Source organism: Pistacia vera, unplaced genomic scaffold (genome assembly GCF_008641045.1).
Source record: "Pistacia vera cultivar Batoury unplaced genomic scaffold, PisVer_v2 Contig524, whole genome shotgun sequence".
NCBI lineage: Eukaryota > Viridiplantae > Streptophyta > Magnoliopsida > Sapindales > Anacardiaceae > Pistacia > Pistacia vera.
Genome location: NW_022196362.1, coordinates 636,811 through 644,329, shown reverse-complemented (window position 1 = coordinate 644,329; position 7,519 = coordinate 636,811).

The window sequence follows — 7,519 nt, the reverse complement described above, 5'->3', positions numbered from 1 at the left end:
TACAACTACACGTGTATGATTGTGGTACACACTTTAATCTCATGGCAGCGAGTATGGAAAATATTCTTTCGTTGTTCCTCATTCTCACAATTTGCACGCTCAAAGCTCTCCTAGAAACTAGTATCTCTCCCTCGATAGGAAACTCTAACTCTACATCACTAGCATCCTCTAATGATGGCCTAGAATCATCATCCGACTCCTCCTCTGTCTCATACTCTCTATCTTCCCTCAATACCATGACTCTTTTATTTGGACAATGAGAAGCTATGTGACCACTACCCAAACATTAAAGCAATTTATCTGTTGTTTCTCTTGGGCGGTTCGGGTTTACTAACTTTGAATCATTGTTGGACTCGTCTTTCTTAAGCTTGGGACTCTCGGTTTTGGGCTTGTAGGAGGTTCCCTCATCTCCCTTAGACCCACTCGACCAAAAGTATTACTATAAGTTCCTAAGTCTCGTATGTCTTTTTAAGTTTGGGGGTAGGAAAATTTGAAAAATTTTGTGTTTAGTTTGTTTTTGTGTTTTGTATTGTTGTTGCCAATGATGAATTGCATAAGTCTATGATGAGAATAGGATTGTTGAGATTTTATTTATGGAAAATGTTAAGCATTGCTTCAAGTTTAGGTTGGTTGATTAACTTTTCTTTTCTAGAGGTTTGTTGAGTGGTTCAACCACCATTTTTATTATTTTCAGCATGCTTAGAAACATTTTATGGGGTTAGGTTAAGTCTTGATAATGTTGGTGGACTCTAGAGCCTAGTTGAGAAGTGCTTGAGGTGAAATTCTAGGAATAGACATTATTAAGGAAATGATTTAGGCAATTTTTCGGAACGTTTGAATCTTCCAGCCAACCATGAATAAATTTTTCCTTAGTCACCTGTTTGACCCTTATGAGATTATCACTATCCTATTCTTCTTGTCCAACCAAAAATGCCCAAACCTCTCACCCTAAACATGTTTCACACCCTTTAAGAGAATTATGGACCTAATGTATGCCAAAAAAAGAGCTTGGAGAGTTGTGTGAGAATTTGATGAACCAAAATGTTAAGTTTGGGGGTCGCGAAAAGGGCAGGAAGAAGGGGCAATTGACCTCAATAAATTGATGTTGTTGTTGTTTTAAAAAAATAAAAAAAAAATAAAAAAGAAATTTGAGAGTTCAATTCAGAATAAAAAATAAGAATTGCACATGTTTGAGGGTTATAAAATGGTTGACACCTTGATTGGTGGTTGAGAAAGAAAGCGGAGATTGATGTAGCTCTTAGGTTTGCGTGAAGAAAACCGAGTTTTCTTACTTTGTTTATCTTATCCTTTTCTTTGGAGCCCACTAACTGAGCCTAACGTTACAAGCTTATAAAGACCTTTTGATCCTTAGTGATGTCTAGTCCCATTAGTGGAGAGTCGTTCGATAATTAGGCTTATGGAGTCTACCAACATTTGATAAACTTTGCCTTTCTGCATAAAATAATCTGGGAAGTCGGAAGGTGGACTAAAGTGGGGATTACCTACTTAGGAGGCCGATAGAGAAAGATAGTCAATCAACTTATAACTTCTTGGAGTGTTAAGCATTTCCCAGTAATAATTTTTCAACAATTTTTGAGACTTGTATAAATTCTAGACATTTCTTTGTGTTTGATTTTGATTCTAAAGTCTCTCATTTCATTTTCAATTTTGTTGTCTTTTTCTGTTTGTTAGTTGTTCTTCTTTAGTCGAATTTTGTGTCTCATGCTCGAGGATGAGCATGTTTTAAGTTTGGGGGTATTTGATAATCCTAGGATTATACTATTTTATCTATTCTTTTTGGCTAGATTTTGGATACTTCTTCTTAAGTTTGTGCCTGAATTGCAACTTAATTTCATATATTTTATGTTTCAGGTCAAAACGTGCAACTAGAGCAAACACTGAGTGGAATTGAGTTTCTGGACACAAAATCAAGCGAATCTCAAGATTAGAAGAAGTTCTGATGTAGATTTGAAGCACTATGAAGCTTGTTCCTATTGGAGATCACTAAAGATTGAAGATTCAAGCAAGGAAGCAAGCAGAGGGCAATTTTGAAATTTCAAACTAGTTCAGAAAAGTTCATCGCAGCGAACTTTATTCTTCGCCGCGGAGAGAAACTCTCGGGTCAGATTGTGAAATTAAACCCAACTCGATGCCGCAGCGAAAATTGCAATTTACAGTTTATTAAAACTGTGCATTTTAATATTGTGGGAGAGTCTTAGGGTTTTGGGATCGACTATATAAGTGGGACGTAGTTATTTTAGAGGGGGTTCGACACTTTTTGGAAGGAAAAGAGAAGATTGGAGATTGGAAGTCTTTGGATTCATCAAATAGGGAAGATTTTATTCTCTTTTCGTTTTTCCAGCATGTTGAACTTTGTTTCTACAATTTTTCTTTTGAATTGATTTATTTTTAGTATGAACTAACTCACTTTTGGGTTAGGGTTTAGGTATAATTAGGATCTTAATGTCTAATCAATAAATTGATGTTGCTTTTACATTCTATTGCATGGATTGTGTATTTACTCTTATTCTTATTGAAATTAATTGTTGAGCATGATGAGACTGAGAAGTGAATCATGTATTAGCCTCTTAGGGTAAATGCCTTTGATTGATTGAACGCTAGAGATAGGTTCGAAGATCCATGAAATCAATTTAGGATTCCATTTAGCTTAACGGACTTGGAACTATTAACCTTCAATTTGTTGGGTGGGGAAGCTTAATAGGGATAAGTAGAAAAACATAGCCTGAGAAGGTATGTTTTACATGTTAGGGTGTCCGATTTATAATCCTTGCATGTGAATGTAGAAGTAACAGAAATCGTAGATTAATTAATAAAATCCTAGTGAAGTCAAAACCCTAACCGCTTTGTTTTAATTCAGATTTCTCTTAAATTGATTTTGCTGTCATTAATTAGCTTTTAAATTACGTAGTGGATTTCGTTTTAACTTAGTTTGATTTTTCTCCAGCAAATCCAAACATCTTTCGTTTACTCCAACTTGATACAAAACTAGGAAACTCAGTGCTTAACACGCAATCCTCATGGGAACGATACTCTACTTATCACTTTATTACTTTTTGCAACTAGTGCACTTGCTACACATTGCGTGTTGTAAAATCAACGCATCAACCCACACCTAATCTCTTGGTTGGAATACCACTTTCTTTCGCCCCTTGGTAGCTTGTCTTGCGTACTGTTCGGTTCACTTCTCAATATTTTTCTTTACTTTTTCATGGAGTTGTTGAACGAACTCCGCTTTTCTCTTGCCATCTAAACTAGAACTCTCATCAACAAGTAAAGGCAACAAATCGAAAGGGGTTAAAGTGTTAAAACCATAAAAAATTTCAGATGGTGAATAACATGTAGCAGAATGCACAACCCTATTATATGCAAATTCTACATGTGGCAAACAATCCTTCCAAGATTTCAAATTCTTTTCTAAAATAGCATGCAACAATGTAGATAATGTTCTATTTACTACCTCGGTCTGTCCATCTGTTTTCGGGTGCAAGTAGTTGAAAATAAATGTTAGTTGCATCATTAGTTTTATGACATGGTATGAAATGTGCCATTTTCAAAAACCTATCTACAACTAAAAAAAAACCAATTCCCTACCTTTTTTCGTCCTTGGTAATCCTAATATGAAATCCATGGAAATATCTACCCACGGCTCACTAGGAATCGATAAAGGACTATACAAGCCATGGGGTGAGACTCTACACTTGGCCTTCTTACATGGGATACACCTATCAGAAATACACTCAACATCCCTCTTCATATGCGGCCAAAAGAATGCTCATGCAAGATATCTAAAGTCTTTTTAATGCCAAAATATCTCATGAGACCACCCCCATGGGCCTGACAAACTTACAACTCCTTCAACGAACTATTAGGCACACACAATCTATTTTCTCTAAATGAGAACCCATCATGCCTATAGAACTTATCAATAGCAGTTTTCTCACAAACAACATAAATAGTAGCAAAATCATTATCTGTAGCATATAAATCCCAAATGTGCTCAAAGCCTAATAATTTTGCTTCTAAGGTTGAGATTAAAGCATACCTGTGAGACAATGCACTAGTAGCTACATTTTCCTTACCTTGCTTGTAGTTGATGACATACAGAAACGTCTTTATGAATTTAGCCCATTTATCATATCTATGATTTAACTTACTTTGCCCTTTTAAATGTTTCAATGACTCGTGATCAGTATGGATGACGAACTCTTTGGGCCATAAGTAATGTTGCCAAGTTTCCAATGCCCTCACCAATGCGTAAAGTTCCTCATCATACATAGGATAATTCAAGGCCCCTCTATGCAATTTTTCATTTAAATACGCTATGGGTCTCCTTTCTTGCATAAGAACAGCTCCAATGCCTATACCTGATGCATCGTACTCAATTTCAAAAGCTTTAGTATCAGGTAAAGGAAGTAAAGGCGTAGAACTCAACCTATCCTTAATCATTCTAAATGCACGCTCTTGTTCTTCACCGCACTTAAACCCTACAGACTTCTTAATGACTTCGATCAATGGTGTAGCTAGTGTACTAAAATCTCTCACAAATCGCCTATAAAAACTAGCTAAACCATGAAAACTCCTAACCTCGGTGATGGAGGTCGGTGTTGGTCACTCCCAAATAACCTTTACCTTTTCCTCATCCACCTCAACACCTTTAGATGACAAGACAGACCTTAGGAATATAACCTAGTCCATGTAAAAGGAACACTTCTTGAGATTAGCGTAAAGCTTCTCTCATCTCAAAACACTCAACACATCACACAAGTGTCCTAGATGCTCATCTCGACTCTTACTGTACACTAAGATATCATCAAAGTAGACAACTACAAATTTTCCAATGAATGCACGCAAAACATGATTCATGAGTCCCATAAAAGTACTAGGTGCATTAGTCAAACCAAAAGGCATAACTAACCATTCATATAAACCATGTTTTGTTTTAAAAGCAGTTTTCCACTTATCTCTTTCTTTCATGCGAATTTGATGATATCCGCTTTTATGATCAATTTTAGATAACAAACAAGACCCATGCAACTCATCCAACATATCATCTAACATAGGAATTGGATAGTGATACTTTACAGTGATTTTATTGACCGCTCGACAATCAATGCACATACTTCACATCCTGTCCTTTTTTGGCAAAGTATGACTAGAACTGCACACAGACTCATGCTCTCTCATACATATCCCTTCTTCATCAAGTCTTCAACTTGCCTTCGAATCTCCTTCGTCCCCTTAGGATTGCTTCTATAGGCTAGTCGATTAGGGATTGATGCACCAGGAATGAAGTTGATTTGATGCTTGATTCCTTAATTGGGTGGTAAACCATTTGGTATCTCCTCTGGGAATATGTCATCAAATTCCTGTAAAAGAGAAACAACCACACCAGGCAAAGAAAATTTAGCGTTAGAATCTAATAAAAGCGACTCCTTGTAAACAAACATCAACAAGTGTTGTTCAATATATCTTAATCTACAACGTTGATACGTGATTTTGATACCAATGACCCGCACGTGTGAAGTGTTAAGTTGTTCTTAGAAATTACACGTGATATGATTGATTAAAGAGAGAATCAATATAATTGAATGCAAAGATTGAGTAATAAATGAAAAATGATTTTTAAAGTTGTTCGGATGTTTAAAGCGATTCCTACGTCCACTGTTTCTTTTATATATGAGATATTACAAGAGGTTATGTATAGCAAACAGTGAGCAGATGTATAATAACTGAGTATTCAAAGAAAATATCAAGTCAGTCTCTTTTTCATATGTGATCTTTGCTCTAAAAATGAAAATTACAATCAGAATGAGAGTTCATGATTAGAATCCCGAAAAATGTGAGGGGGAGTCCTTTATTTATAGTAGAGAAATTCAAGGCAATGATTACAAATCTGCAAGTTGGTAGGTGTCATGCAAATCTTTCCTTGCCTCCCATTGGTTGATAACTTAGGAAATATTCTCAAATAATCTAAGGCTTGGACAGGGATGCGGTCCTTAGTCACTCATAGACAAAACCTGAATTCGTTAAGTTGATGACAGCCATATTCTTTCTATCTTGCGGTAACGTGGCAACTCCTAGACAACACAAAGCCTTCTTGAACTATGATTGGTGCTTGTTGTTGTAAGCTTACGTTAGCCTTGATTTTTTAGGCATAACAGAAGCTCTCCAGTTCTTAAGGTTCAAGAATTGAATCTTGAGAATTTCATGATTATGTCACGATTTGACTTGTCTCGAGGAATGTTTGTCCGAACTAACAGTTGAGAACAACCACATTGTTACAAATGACATGAGGTTGATGGCTTGATCCGACTAGCGAATTGAGTGTAGATCATGACATGGGTTTCGAGAACTACACAAGCAACCTGACGTGATCATTTGCAAAGTTCTAACAATCTGATCAAGATCTTGATCAGTGCTATGAAAATGTGTTTCGAACTCTATCTGTCATTCATGACCTGAAAACACTTAGAAACTTTGTTGTCGAAAACTAAGAATCATCTCGTTTGGTGTTCGAGTCCGACATGTGGAAAAAATGTCTTATTCAAACGACCTCCTCAGATGTTATTCATTGCGCTTGATAGCTATCTTGGTCAATAAAATAAGCTTTATCTGACAGACGTGTCTCTACACAATAAGTGTCAGCCATGAGCATTGAATGCAAGTCATGCTAAAACGACATTCCGTTTTGAAGCATTAAATGCGGATGAGGGCGCATTTAATGTGGAGGAGATAATCACGCCGGCGCTTAGCAATTTGAAAAAAGAGAAATGCTGGTTGATCTTCACGAAGCATAAAGGTCACTCTTCGCGCAGATTGGTGACACATGGTCACAATCAATAGTTGGAAAAGAAACACTTTTAAGAGTCAAAACTTAAGGCATAGATCTTTAGGAAATCATTCTTAAGAACTTGGGTTTTTAGGGTTTATGACGGCTATGGAAGAGAAACCAAGGTTCTTTTACTCTTCTGAGTCGTTGTACGAGGAAACTTATGTAGAGTTTGAGTCACCCCTACATATTGCACCTTTACAGACTCTAAGGGCAATGGACACCCCTGAGACAAGAACAGCCGAAGAGGGAAGCTTGCAACCACTAGGCACCTCGACAGGTCTCAGAACCTCGCAACCACCGGGCACCTCGACAGGTCCCAGAAAGGTGATACGATCAACAATTATGAAGGACAAAATTCAGAAAGCAATAGACCAGTACGCGATCAATGTAAACGTTTACCAACATAGGTCTCACACTACTCAAGATCCTCCTAAACCTCCCAAAGGAATGGCTACGATCTCAGAAGCGATATTTAAATGTGGAGTAAGGATACCCTTTCACCCCTACATCAGGTCGATTCTCGAGCACTTCCATGTCACGCCATTTCAGTTGATGTCAAATGCATATACGATAGTGGTCGCTATGTATATTTCATTTGGCGAACACAACCTTGGCAAGCCAACAATAGAGGAACTTAGCTGCGCCTATTACTTAAAGAAGAGATAA